The 14,507-nt window shown below is 43.8% G+C and overlaps 1 long non-coding RNA gene across 6 annotated transcripts in view; it reads left to right on the top strand.

Annotated features, from left to right (window-relative positions):
• Positions 1 to 465: 465 nt before the first annotated feature.
• The window catches only part of LOC307181255, a 145,907-nt gene continuing 131,865 nt past the window's right edge, over positions 466 to 14,507 (top strand). For all 6 annotated transcript variants that reach the window (XR_013826231.1, XR_013826232.1, XR_013826233.1 and 3 more), the window contains exons 1-2: positions 466 to 540; positions 5,192 to 5,277. This is a non-coding gene — a long non-coding RNA (uncharacterized lncRNA). The remainder of the gene's footprint in view (positions 541 to 5,191; positions 5,278 to 14,507) is intronic.

Genomic DNA, 14,507 nt, shown 5'->3' with positions numbered 1-14,507 from the left:
ACCTGGAGAGTTGAGACCCGTGTAATGGGTACCATGCAATATGACTTCAAAGGGTCTTCATTTGCTCACCGAACCTCTCCAATCCTATCACTGCTGCGTTTATGCCCCTGTACACATGCTTGATTCTCTTTTGGAGACATAGCAATCCATAGGTTTTACGATACTTACTAGTCAGGTACATTCTTAGGCGTTTAATATGCGGTGTTGAGTCCATTTCGTTGAGCAAGGAGTAGCTCTTGTCTATTCCATATTTGACTTAAGGAACTTTATCTGTGCTCATTTCAATCTCTGGTTTTATGCAGCACCCCAACTCACCTTTACCCTTAAGGAAGCATAAGTTGGTTTTCTAAATTTGAGACCCTGTTCTGTTCTGTAATTCAGTTCCTGTGTAGCCAAGTTTACTTTCCGTGTATTACTGATATCTTATGATGTTTCTTTTTCTGTGTGACTTATTTCAGTTAGAATCATCATACCTGAATCCACTCATTGTGATGCTAAGGGCCTGATGACATAGATTTCATTGCTGAGTGATATTGCTTTGTAAGTAAATAGCACAACTTCTTTATCCATTTTTCACTTTCTGGGATGTTGAACTTGTACTGTAAACGAGGTTCTTGTAAACAGAGGCGTCCCAAACTTTGGGGTGGCTGTGTCTTTTTGATTTTAATTTCCCTAAGCTATAGGACCATAAGTGGCAGTGCCCTAGGCTCTGTTGCTTTGTTTTTTAGATGTTTCAGGAAACACCATACACTTCTCCCGAGTGTCTGTTGGCAATTTACATCCCACCCATCAGCATAACAAGGCTCCCAGTTGTCCATGGCCTGTCCTGCCTTTCTGGATTTTACACTTTTTTCAGATGGCCCTTTTGACCGGGGGGAAGTGAGACTTCATTGTAGTGCAGATTTCCTTTGCAAGCTTGCTTGGTTGGCCAAAAAGGGCGTATGCGTTTTTTCCTGAATATATTCAGGAAAAAACGCATACGCCCTTTTTGGCCAAGTGCATCATTGTGGACGTTCTGCCTCTTTTCCTATGCTTTCAATGCAATTCCAGTCTACCTCCTGAAATCGGTTTCCTGCAATTCTGCCCCGCTTTCAAGTCCTCTTGGCAGCCTTACTTCAGTCTATTTTTGGACGATAGCTGTCATTTATAACTCTGCAGGTTTGTGAATTACAGTGCCCCTGAGCTCCTTTCTTCAACTCGCTTTCTTTTGAGCTGGCCGCAACACTGCAGGATGGCTTCAGGCCCTAATCTGGTTCCGGCCCGGCATGCTGAGCCTTTGGTTAATTCCTCTTCCTGGTGGGAAATGAGAGTTAAATTTGCCCGTCCAGACACCTCCAGCTAGCCTCTCATTGGTTCTTGCTATTCCTGTTCATCTTCCGCAGAAATTGCAAACTGGGCCAAACAGGAGGTTAAAGGGACTGACTCTCCAAGTCGGGAGAGTGTTAGTAAAGCGTCTGGAATGTTGCACCCGAGTACCAGGGTACGAAAACTGACATATTTGAACACGTCTCCCGATCACATGGTTGATCATACTCTAGGTTCCACATGCATGTTTTAGCTGAAGGAAGAATACCTTAAACCTGGGTAGTTGAAACCCGTGGAATGGGTACCATGCAATATGACTTCAAAGGGTCTTCATTTGCTCACCGAACCTCTCCAATCCTATCACTGCTGCATTTATGCCCCTGTACACATGCTTGATTCTCTTTCGGAGACATAGCAATCCATAGGTTTTAAGATACTTACTAGTCAGGTACATTCTTAGGCGTTTAATATGCGGTGTTGAGTCCATTTCGTTGAGCAAGGAGTAGCTCTTGTCTATTCCATATTTGACTTAAGGAACTTTATCTGTGCTCATTTCAATCTCTGGTTTTATGCAGCACCCCAACTCACCTTTACCCTTAAGCAAGCATAAGTTGGTTTTCTGAATTTGAGTCCCTGTTCTGTTCTGTAATTCAGTTCCTGTGTAGCCAAGTTTACATTCCGTGTATTACTGATATCTTATGATGTTTCTTTTTCTGTGTGACTTACTTCAGTTAGAATCATCATACCTGAATCCACTCATTGTGCTGCTAAGGGCCTGATGACACAGATTTCATTGCTGAGTGATATTGCTTTGTAAGTAAATACCACAACTTCTTTATCCATTTTTCACTTTCTGTGATGTTGAACATGTACTGTAAACGAGGTTCTTGTAAACAGAGGCGTCCCAAACTTTGGGTTGGCTGTGTCTTTTTGATTTTAATTTCCCTAAGCTATAGGACCATAAGTGGAAGTGCCCTAGGCTCTGTTGCTTTGTTTTTTAGATGTTTCAGGAAACACCATACACTTCTCCCAGGTGTCTGTTGGCAATTTACATCCCGCCCATCAGCATAACAAGGCTCCCAGTTCTCAATGGCCTGTTGCCTTTCTGGATTTTACACTTTTTTCAGATGGCCCTTTTGGCCGGGGGGAAGTGAGACTTCATTGTAGTGCAGATTTCCTTTGCAAGCTTGCTTGGTTGGCCAAAAAGGGCGTATGCGTTTTTTCCTGAATATATTCAGGAAAAAACGCATACGCACTTTTCGGCCAAGTGCATCATTGTGGACGTTCTGCCTCTTTTCCTATGCTTTCAATGCAATTCCAGTCTACCTCCTGAAATCGGTTTCCTGCAATTCTGCCCCGCTTTCAAGTCCTCTTGGCAGCCTTACTTCAGTCTATTTTTGGACGATAGCTGTCATTTATAACTCTGCATGTTTGTGAATTACAGTGCCCCTGAGCTCGTTTCTTCAACTCGCTTTCTTGTGACCTGCCGCAACACCGCAGGATGGCTTCAGACGCTAATCAGGTTCCGGCACGGCACGCTGAGCCTTTGGTTATTTCCTCTTCCTGGTGGGAAATGAGAGTTAAATTTGCCCGTCAAGACACCTCCAGCTAGCCTCTCATTGGTTCTCGCTATTCCTGTTCATCTTCCGCAGAAATTGCAAACTGTGCCAAACAGGAGGTTAAAGGCGCTGACTCTCCAAGTAGGGAGAGTGTTAGTAAAGCGTCTGGAATGTTGCACCCGAGTACCAGGGGAGGAAAACTGAGACATATTTGAACACGTCTCCCGATCACATGGTTGATCATACTCTAGGTTCCACATGCATGTTTTAGCTGAAGGAAGAATACCTAAAACCTGGGTAGTTGAAACCCGTGTAATGGGTACCATGCAATATGATTTCAAAGGGTCTTCATTTGCTCACCGAACCTCTCCAATCCTATCACTGCTGCGTTTATGCACCTGTACACATGCTTGATTCTCTTTCGGAGACATAGCAATCCATAGGTTTTAAGATACTTACTAGTCAGGTACATTCTTAGACATTTAATATGCGGTGTTGAGTCCATTTCGTTGAGCAAGGAGTAGCTCTTGTCTATTCCATATTTGGCTTAAGGAACTTTATCTGTGCTCATTTCAATCTCTGGTTTTATGCAGCACCCCAACTCACCTTTACCCTTAAGCAAGCATAAGTTGGTTTTCTAAATTTGAGACCCTGTTCTGTTCTGTAATTCAGTTCCTGTGTAGCCAAGTTTCCATTCCGTGTATTACTGATATCTTATGATGTTTCTTTTTCTGTGTGACTTATTTCAGTTAGAATCATCATACCTGAATCCACTCATTGTGCTGCTAAGGGCCTGATGACATAGATTTCACTGCTGAGTGATATTGCTTTGTAAGTAAATACCACAACTTCTTTATCCATTTTTCACTTTCTGCGATGTTGAACTTGTACTGTAGACGAGGTTCTTGTAAACAGAGCCGTTCCAAACTTTGGGGTGGCTGTGTCTTTTTGATTTTAATTTCCCTAAGCTATAGGACCATAAGTGGAAGTGCCCTAGGTTCTGTTGCTTTGTTTTTTACATGTTTCAGGAAACACCATACACTTCTCCCGAGTGGTTGTTGGCAATTTACATCCCGCCCATCAGCATAACAAGGCTCCCAGTTCTCCATGGCCTGTCCTGCCTTTCTGGATTTTACACTTTTTTCAGATGGCCCTTTTGACCGGGGGGAAGTGAGACTTCATTGTAGTGCAGATTTCCTTTGCAAGCTTGCTTGGTTGGCCAAAAAGGGCGTATGCGTTTTTTCCTGAATATATTCAGGAAAAAACGCATACGCCCTTTTTGGCCAAGTGCATCATTGTGGACGTTCTGCCTCTTTTCCTATGCTTTCAATGCAATTCCAGTCTACCTCCTGAAATCGGTTTCCTGCAATTCTGCCCCGCTTTCAAGTCCTCTTGGCAGCCTTACTTCAGTCTATTTTTGGACGATAGCTCTCATTTATAACTCTGCAGGTTTGTGAATTACAGTGCCCCTGAGCTCCTTTCTTCAACTCGCTTTCTTGTGACCTGGCCGCAACACCGCAGGATGGCTTCAGGCCCTAATCTGGTTCCGGCACGGCACGCTGAGCCTTTGGTTATTTCCTCTTCCTGGTGGGAAATGAGAGTTAAATTTGCCCGTCCAGACACCTCCAGCTAGTCTCTCATTGGTTCTCGCTATTCCTGTTCATCTTCCGCAGAAATTGCAAACTGGGCCAAACAGGAGGTTAAAGGCGCTGACTCTCCAAGTGGGGAGAGTGTTAGTAAGCGTCTGGAATGTTGCACCCGAGTACCAGGGGAGGAAAACTGAGACATATTTGAACACGTCTCCCGTTCACATGGTTGATCATACTTGGGTTCCACATGCATGTTTTAGCTGAAGGAAGAATACCTTAAACCTGGAGAGTTGAGACCCGTGGAATGGGTACCATGCAATATGACTTCAAAGGGTCTTCATTTGCTCACCGAACCTCTCCAATCCTATCACTGCTGCGTTTATGCCCCTGTACACATGCTTGATTCTCTTTTGGAGACATAGCAATCCATAGGTTTTACGATACTTACTAGTCAGGTACATTCTTAGGCGTTTAATATGCGGTGTTGAGTCCATTTCGTTGAGCAAGGAGTAGCTCTTGTCTATTCCATATTTGACTTAAGGAACTTTATCTGTGCTCATTTCAATCTCTGGTTTTATGCAGCACCCCAACTCACCTTTACCCTTAAGCAAGCATAAGTTGGTTTTCTAAATTTGAGACCCTGTTCTGTTCTGTAATTCAGTTCCTGTGTAGCCAAGTTTACTTTCCGTGTATTACTGATATCTTATGATGTTTCTTTTTCTGTGTGACTTATTTCAGTTAGAATCATCATACCTGAATCCACTCATTGTGATGCTAAGGGCCTGATGACATAGATTTCATTGCTGAGTGATATTGCTTTTTAAGTAAATACCACAACTTCTTTATCCATTTTTCACTTTCTGGGATGTTGAACTTGTACTGTAAACGAGGTTCTTGTAAACAGAGCCGTTCCAAACTTTGGGGTGGCTGTGTCTTTTTTATTTTAATTTCCCTAAGCTATAGGACCATAAGTGGCAGTGCCCTAGGCTCTGTTGCTTTGTTTTTTAGATGTTTCAGGAAACACCATACACTTCTCCCGAGTGTCTGTTGGCAATTTACATCCCGCCCATCAGCATAACAAGGCTCCCAGTTGTCCATGGCCTGTCCTGCCTTTCTGGATTTTACACTTTTTTCACATGGCCCTTTTGACCGGGGGGAAGTGAGACTTCATTGTAGTGCAGATTTCCTTTGCAAGCTTGCTTGGTTGGCCAAAAAGGGCGTATGCGTTTTTTCCTGAATATATTCAGGAAAAAACGCATACGCCCTTTTTGGCCAAGTGCATCATTGTGGACGTTCTGCCTCTTTTCCTATGCTTTCAATGCAATTCCAGTCTACCTCCTGAAATCGGTTTCCTGCAATTCTGCCCCGCTTTCAAGTCCTCTTGGCAGCCTTACTTCAGTCTATTTTTGGACGATAGCTGTCATTTATAACTCTGCAGGTTTGTGAATTACAGTGCCCCTGAGCTCCTTTCTTCAACTCGCTTTCTTTTGAGCTGGCCGCAACACTGCAGGATGGCTTCAGGCCCTAATCTGGTTCCGGCACGGCACGCTGAGCCTTTGGTTAATTCCTCATCCTGGTGGGAAATGAGAGTTAAATTTGCCTGTCCAGACACCTCCAGCTAGTCTCTCATTGGTTCTCGCTATTCCTGTTCATCTTCCGCAGAAATTGCAAACTGGGCCAAACAGGAGGTTAAAGGGACTGACTCTCCAAGTGGGGAGAGTGTTAGTAAAGCGTCTGGAATGTTGCACCCGAGTACCAGGGGAGGAAAACTGAGACATATTTGAAAACGTCTCCCGATCACATGGTTGATCATACTCTAGGTTCCACTTGCATGTTTTAGCTGAAGAAAGAATACCTTAAACCTGGGTAGTTGAAACCCGTGGAATGGGTACCATGCAATATGACTTCAAAGGGTCTTCATTTGCTCACCGAACCTCTCCAATCCTATCACTGCTGCGTTTATGCCCCTGTACACACGCTTGATTCTCTTTTGCAGACATAGCAATCCATAGGTTTTAAGATACTTACTAGTCAGGTACATTCTTAGGCGTTTAATATGGGGTGTTGAGTCCATTTCGTTGAGCAAGGAGTAGCTCTTGTCTATTCCATATTTGGCTTAAGGAACTTTATCTGTGCTCATTTCAATCTCTGGTTTTATGTAGCACCCCAACTCACCTTTCCCCTTAAGCAAGCATAAGTTGGTTTTCTAAATTTGAGACCCTGTTCTGTTTTGGAATGCAGTTCCTGTGTAGCCAAGTTTACATTCCGTGTATTAGTGATATCTTATGATGTTTCTTTTTCTGTGTGACTTATTTCAGTTAGAATCATCGTACCTGAATCCACTCATTATGCTGCTACGGGCCTGATGACACAGATTTCATTGCTGAGTGATACTGCATTGTACGTAAGTACGACAAGTTCTTTATCCATTTTTCACTTTCTGCGATGTTGAACTTGTACTGTAAACGAGGTTCTTGTAAACAGAGCCGTTCCAAACTTTGGGGTGGCTGTGTCTTTTTGAATTTAATTTCTCTAAGCTATAGGACCATAAGTGGAAGTTCCCTAGGCTCTGTTGCTTTGTTTTTTAGATGTTTCAGGAAACACCATACACTTCTCCCGAGTGGTTGTTGGCAATTTACATCCCGCCCATCAGCATAACAAGGCTCCCAGTTCTCCATGGCCTGTCTTGTCTTTCTGGATTTTACACTTTTTTCAGATGGCCCTTTTGACCGGGGGGAAGTGAGACTTCATTGTAGTGCAGATTTCCTTTGCAAGCTTGCTTGGTTGGCCAAAAAGGGCGTATGCGTTTTTTCCTGAATATATTCAGGAAAAAACGCATACGCCCTTTTTGGCCAAGTGCATCATTGTGGACGTTCTGCCTCTTTTCCTATGCTTTCAATGCAATTCCAGTCTACCTCCTGAAATCGGTTTCCTGCAATTCTGCCCCGCTTTCAAGTCCTCTTGGCAGCCTTACTTCAGTCTATTTTTGGACGATAGCTCTCATTTATAACTCTGCAGGTTTGTGAATTACAGTGCCCCTGAGCTCGTTTCTTCAACTCGCTTTCTTGTGACCTGGCCGCAACACCGCAGGATGGCTTCAGGCCCTAATCTGGTTCCGGCCCGGCATGCTGAGCCTTTGGTTAATTCCTCTTCCTGGTGGGAAATGAGAGTTAAATTTGCCCGTCCAGACACCTCCAGCTAGCCTCTCATTGGTTCTTGCTATTCCTGTTCATCTTCCGCAGAAATTGCAAACTGGGCCAAACAGGAGGTTAAAGGGACTGACTCTCCAAGTCGGGAGAGTGTTAGTAAAGCGTCTGGAATGTTGCACCCGAGTACCAGGGTACGAAAACTGACATATTTGAACACGTCTCCCGATCACATGGTTGATCATACTCTAGGTTCCACATGCATGTTTTAGCTGAAGGAAGAATACCTTAAACCTGGGTAGTTGAAACCCGTGGAATGGGTACCATGCAATATGACTTCAAAGGGTCTTCATTTGCTCACCGAACCTCTCCAATCCTATCACTGCTGCATTTATGCCCCTGTACACATGCTTGATTCTCTTTCGGAGACATAGCAATCCATAGGTTTTAAGATACTTACTAGTCAGGTACATTCTTAGGCGTTTAATATGCGGTGTTGAGTCCATTTCGTTGAGCAAGGAGTAGCTCTTGTCTATTCCATATTTGACTTAAGGAACTTTATCTGTGCTCATTTCAATCTCTGGTTTTATGCAGCACCCCAACTCACCTTTACCCTTAAGCAAGCATAAGTTGGTTTTCTGAATTTGAGTCCCTGTTCTGTTCTGTAATTCAGTTCCTGTGTAGCCAAGTTTACATTCCGTGTATTACTGATATCTTATGATGTTTCTTTTTCTGTGTGACTTACTTCAGTTAGAATCATCATACCTGAATCCACTCATTGTGCTGCTAAGGGCCTGATGACACAGATTTCATTGCTGAGTGATATTGCTTTGTAAGTAAATACCACAACTTCTTTATCCATTTTTCACTTTCTGTGATGTTGAACATGTACTGTAAACGAGGTTCTTGTAAACAGAGGCGTCCCAAACTTTGGGTTGGCTGTGTCTTTTTGATTTTAATTTCCCTAAGCTATAGGACCATAAGTGGAAGTGCCCTAGGCTCTGTTGCTTTGTTTTTTAGATGTTTCAGGAAACACCATACACTTCTCCCAGGTGTCTGTTGGCAATTTACATCCCGCCCATCAGCATAACAAGGCTCCCAGTTCTCAATGGCCTGTTGCCTTTCTGGATTTTACACTTTTTTCAGATGGCCCTTTTGGCCGGGGGGAAGTGAGACTTCATTGTAGTGCAGATTTCCTTTGCAAGCTTGCTTGGTTGGCCAAAAAGGGCGTATGCGTTTTTTCCTGAATATATTCAGGAAAAAACGCATACGCACTTTTCGGCCAAGTGCATCATTGTGGACGTTCTGCCTCTTTTCCTATGCTTTCAATGCAATTCCAGTCTACCTCCTGAAATCGGTTTCCTGCAATTCTGCCCCGCTTTCAAGTCCTCTTGGCAGCCTTACTTCAGTCTATTTTTGGACGATAGCTGTCATTTATAACTCTGCAGGTTTGTGAATTACAGTGCCCCTGAGCTCGTTTCTTCAACTCGCTTTCTTGTGACCTGCCGCAACACCGCAGGATGGCTTCAGACGCTAATCAGGTTCCGGCACGGCACGCTGAGCCTTTGGTTATTTCCTCTTCCTGGTGGGAAATGAGAGTTAAATTTGCCCGTCAAGACACCTCCAGCTAGCCTCTCATTGGTTCTCGCTATTCCTGTTCATCTTCCGCAGAAATTGCAAACTGTGCCAAACAGGAGGTTAAAGGCGCTGACTCTCCAAGTAGGGAGAGTGTTAGTAAAGCGTCTGGAATGTTGCACCCGAGTACCAGGGGAGGAAAACTGAGACATATTTGAACACGTCTCCCGATCACATGGTTGATCATACTCTAGGTTCCACATGCATGTTTTAGCTGAAGGAAGAATACCTAAAACCTGGGTAGTTGAAACCCGTGTAATGGGTACCATGCAATATGATTTCAAAGGGTCTTCATTTGCTCACCGAACCTCTCCAATCCTATCACTGCTGCGTTTATGCACCTGTACACATGCTTGATTCTCTTTCGGAGACATAGCAATCCATAGGTTTTAAGATACTTACTAGTCAGGTACATTCTTAGACATTTAATATGCGGTGTTGAGTCCATTTCGTTGAGCAAGGAGTAGCTCTTGTCTATTCCATATTTGGCTTAAGGAACTTTATCTGTGCTCATTTCAATCTCTGGTTTTATGCAGCACCCCAACTCACCTTTACCCTTAAGCAAGCATAAGTTGGTTTTCTAAATTTGAGACCCTGTTCTGTTCTGTAATTCAGTTCCTGTGTAGCCAAGTTTACATTCCGTGTATTACTGATATCTTATGATGTTTCTTTTTCTGTGTGACTTATTTCAGTTAGAATCATCATACCTGAATCCACTCATTGTGCTGCTAAGGGCCTGATGACATAGATTTCACTGCTGAGTGATATTGCTTTGTAAGTAAATACCACAACTTCTTTATCCATTTTTCACTTTCTGCGATGTTGAACTTGTACTGTAGACGAGGTTCTTGTAAACAGAGCCGTTCCAAACTTTGGGGTGGCTGTGTCTTTTTGATTTTAATTTCCCTAAGCTATAGGACCATAAGTGGAAGTGCCCTAGGTTCTGTTGCTTTGTTTTTTACATGTTTCAGGAAACACCATACACTTCTCCCGAGTGGTTGTTGGCAATTTACATCCCGCCCATCAGCATAACAAGGCTCCCAGTTCTCCATGGCCTGTCCTGCCTTTCTGGATTTTACACTTTTTTCAGATGGCCCTTTTGACCGGGGGGAAGTGAGACTTCATTGTAGTGCAGATTTCCTTTGCAAGCTTGCTTGGTTGGCCAAAAAGGGCGTATGCGTTTTTTCCTGAATATATTCAGGAAAAAACGCATACGCCCTTTTTGGCCAAGTGCATCATTGTGGACGTTCTGCCTCTTTTCCTATGCTTTCAATGCAATTCCAGTCTACCTCCTGAAATCGGTTTCCTGCAATTCTGCCCCGCTTTCAAGTCCTCTTGGCAGCCTTACTTCAGTCTATTTTTGGACGATAGCTCTCATTTATAACTCTGCAGGTTTGTGAATTACAGTGCCCCTGAGCTCCTTTCTTCAACTCGCTTTCTTGTGACCTGGCCGCAACACCGCAGGATGGCTTCAGGCCCTAATCTGGTTCCGGCACGGCACGCTGAGCCTTTGGTTATTTCCTCTTCCTGGTGGGAAATGAGAGTTAAATTTGCCCGTCCAGACACCTCCAGCTAGTCTCTCATTGGTTCTCGCTATTCCTGTTCATCTTCCGCAGAAATTGCAAACTGGGCCAAACAGGAGGTTAAAGGCGCTGACTCTCCAAGTGGGGAGAGTGTTAGTAAGCGTCTGGAATGTTGCACCCGAGTACCAGGGGAGGAAAACTGAGACATATTTGAACACGTCTCCCGTTCACATGGTTGATCATACTTGGGTTCCACATGCATGTTTTAGCTGAAGGAAGAATACCTTAAACCTGGAGAGTTGAGACCCGTGGAATGGGTACCATGCAATATGACTTCAAAGGGTCTTCATTTGCTCACCGAACCTCTCCAATCCTATCACTGCTGCGTTTATGCCCCTGTACACATGCTTGATTCTCTTTTGGAGACATAGCAATCCATAGGTTTTAAGATACTTACTAGTCAGGTTCATTCTTAGGCGTTTAATATGCGGTGTTGAGTCCATTTCGTTGAGCAAGGAGTAGCTCTTGTCTATTCCATATTTGACTTAAGGAACTTTATCTGTGCTCATTTCAATCTCTGGTTTTATGCAGCACCCCAACTCACCTTTACCCTGAAGCAAGCATAAGTTGGTTTTCTAAATTTGAGACCCTGTTCTGTTCTGTAATTCAGTTCCTGTGTAGCCAAGTTTACATTCCGTTTATTACTGATATCTTATGATGTTTCTTTTCTGTGTGACTTATTTCAGTTAGAATCATCATACCTGAATCCACTCATTGTGCTGCTACGGGCCTGATGACACAGATTTCATTGCTGAGTGATATTGCTTTGTAAGTAAATACCACAACTTCTTTATCCATTTTTCACTTTCTGCGATGTTGAACTTGTACTGTAAACGAGGTTCTTGTAAACAGAGCCGTTCCAAACTTTGGGGTGGCTGTGTCTTTTTGATTTTAATTTCCCTAAGCTATAGGACCATAAGTGGCAGTGCCCTAGGCTCTGTTGCTTTGTTTTTTAGATGTTTCAGGAAACACCATACACTTCTCCCGAGTGTCTGTTGGCAATTTACATCCCGCCCATCAGCATAACAAGGCTCCCAGTTGTCCATGGCCTGTCCTGCCTTTCTGGATTTTACACTTTTTTCACATGGCCCTTTTGACCGGGGGGAAGTGAGACTTCATTGTAGTGCAGATTTCCTTTGCAAGCTTGCTTGGTTGGCCAAAAAGGGCGTATGCGTTTTTTCCTGAATATATTCAGGAAAAAACGCATACGCCCTTTTTGGCCAAGTGCATCATTGTGGACGTTCTGCCTCTTTTCCTATGCTTTCAATGCAATTCCAGTCTACCTCCTGAAATCGGTTTCCTGCAATTCTGCCCCGCTTTCAAGTCCTCTTGGCAGCCTTACTTCAGTCTATTTTTGGACGATAGCTGTCATTTATAACTCTGCAGGTTTGTGAATTACAGTGCCCCTGAGCTCCTTTCTTCAACTCACTTTCTTGTGACCTGGCCGCAACACCGCAGGATGGCTTCAGGCCCTAATCTGGTTCTGGCACGGCATGCTGAGCCTTTGGTTAATTCCTCTTCCTGGTGGGAAATGAGAGTTAAATTTGCCCGTCCAGACACCTCCAGCTAGTCTCTCATTGGTTCTCGCTATTCCTGTTCATCTTCCGCAGAAATTGCAAACTGGGCCAAACAGGAGGTTAAAGGCGCTGACTCTCCAAGTGGGGAGAGTGTTAGTAAAGCGTCTGGAATGTTGCACCCGAGTACCAGGGGAGGAAAACTGAGACATATTTGAACACGTCTCCCGTTCACATGGTTGATCATACTTGGGTTCCACATGCATGTTTTAGCTGAAGGAAGAATACCTTAAACCTGGAGAGTTGAGACCCGTGTAATGGGTACCATGCAATATGACTTCAAAGGGTCTTCATTTGCTCACCAAACCTCTCCAATCCTATCACTGCTGCGTTTATGCCCCTGTACACACGCTTGATTCTCTTTTGGAGACATAGCAATCCATAGGTTTTAAGATACTTACTAGTCAGGTACATTCTTAGGCGTTTAATATGGGGTGTTGAGTCCATTTCGTTGAGCAAGGAGTAGCTCTTGTCTATTCCATATTTGGCTTAAGGAACTTTATCTGTGCTCATTTCAATCTCTGGTTTTATGCAGCACCCCAACTCACCTTTCCCCTTAAGCAAGCATAAGTTGGTTTTCTAAATTTGAGACCCTGTTCTGTTTTGGAATGCAGTTCCTGTGTAGCCAAGTTTACATTCCGTGTATTAGTGATATCTTATGATGTTTCTTTTTCTGTGTGACTTATTTCAGTTAGAATCATCGTACCTGAATCCACTCATTGTGCTGCTAAGGGCCTGATGACACAGATTTCATTGCTGAGTGATATTGCTTTGTAAGTAAATACCACAACTTCTTTATCCATTTTTCACTTTCTGCGATGTTGAACTTGTACTGTAAACGAGGTTCTTGTAAACAGATCCGTTCCAAACTTTGGGGTGGCTGTGTCTTTTTGATTTTAATTTCCCTAAGCTATAGGACCATAAGTGGAAGTGCCCTAGGTTCTGTTGCTTTGTTTTTTACATGTTTCAGGAAACACCATACACTTCTCCCGAGTGGTTGTTGGCAATTTACATCCCGCCCATCAGCATAACAAGGCTCCCAGTTCTCCATGGCCTGTCTTCTCTTTCTGGATTTTACACTTTTTTCAGGTGGCCCTTTTGACCGGGGGGAAGTGAGACTTCATTGTAGTGCAGATTTCCTTTGCAAGCTTGCTTGGTTGGCCAAAAAGGGCGTATGCGTTTTTTCCTGAATATATTCAGGAAAAAACGCATCCGCCCTTTTTGGCCAAGTGCATCATTGTGGACGTTCTGCCTGTTTTCCTATGCTTTCAATGCAATTCCAGTCTACCTCCTGAAATCGGTTTCCTGCAATTCTGCCCCGCTTTCAAGTCCTCTTGGCAGCCTAACTTCAGTCTATTTTTGGACGATAGCTCTCATTTATAACTCTGCAGGTTTGTGAATTACAGTGCCCCTGAGCTCCTTTCTTCAACTCGCTTTCTTTTGAGCTGGCCGCAACACCGCAGGATGGCTTCAGGCCCTAATCTGGTTCCGGTACGGCACGCTGAGCCTTTGGTTATTTCCTCTTCCTGGTGGGAAATGAGAGTTAAATTTGCCCGTCCAGACACCTCCAGCTAGCCTCTCATTGGTTCTCGCTATTCCTGTTCATCTTCCGCAGAAATTGCAAACTGGGCCAAACAGGAGGTTAAAGGCGCTGACTCTCCAAGTGGGGCGAGTGTTAGTAAAGCGTCTGGAATGTTGCACCCGAGTACCAGGGGAGGAAAACTGAGACATATTTGAACACATCTCCCGTTCACATGGTTGATCATACTTGGGTTCCACATGCATGTTTTAGCTGAAGGAAGAATACCTTAAACCTGGAGAGTTGAGACCCGTGTAATGGGTACCATGCAATATGACTTCAAAGGGTCTTCATTTGCTCACCGAACCTCTCCAATCCTATCACTGCTGCATTTATGCCCCTGTACACATGCTTGATTCTCTTTTGGAGACATAGCAATCCATAGGTTTTACGATACTTACTAGTCAGGTACATTCTTAGGCGTTTAATATGCGGTGTTGAGTCCATTTCGTTGAGCAAGGAGTAGCTCTTGTCTATTCCATATTTGACTTAAGGAACTTTATCTGTGCTCATTTCAATCTCTGGTTTTGTGCAGCA

The sequence above is a fragment of the Stenella coeruleoalba genome (assembly GCF_951394435.1).
Source record: "Stenella coeruleoalba genome assembly, contig: scaffold_288, whole genome shotgun sequence".
Taxonomy (NCBI): Eukaryota; Metazoa; Chordata; class Mammalia; order Artiodactyla; family Delphinidae; genus Stenella; species Stenella coeruleoalba.
This window is presented reverse-complemented; position numbering and strand designations above follow the sequence as displayed.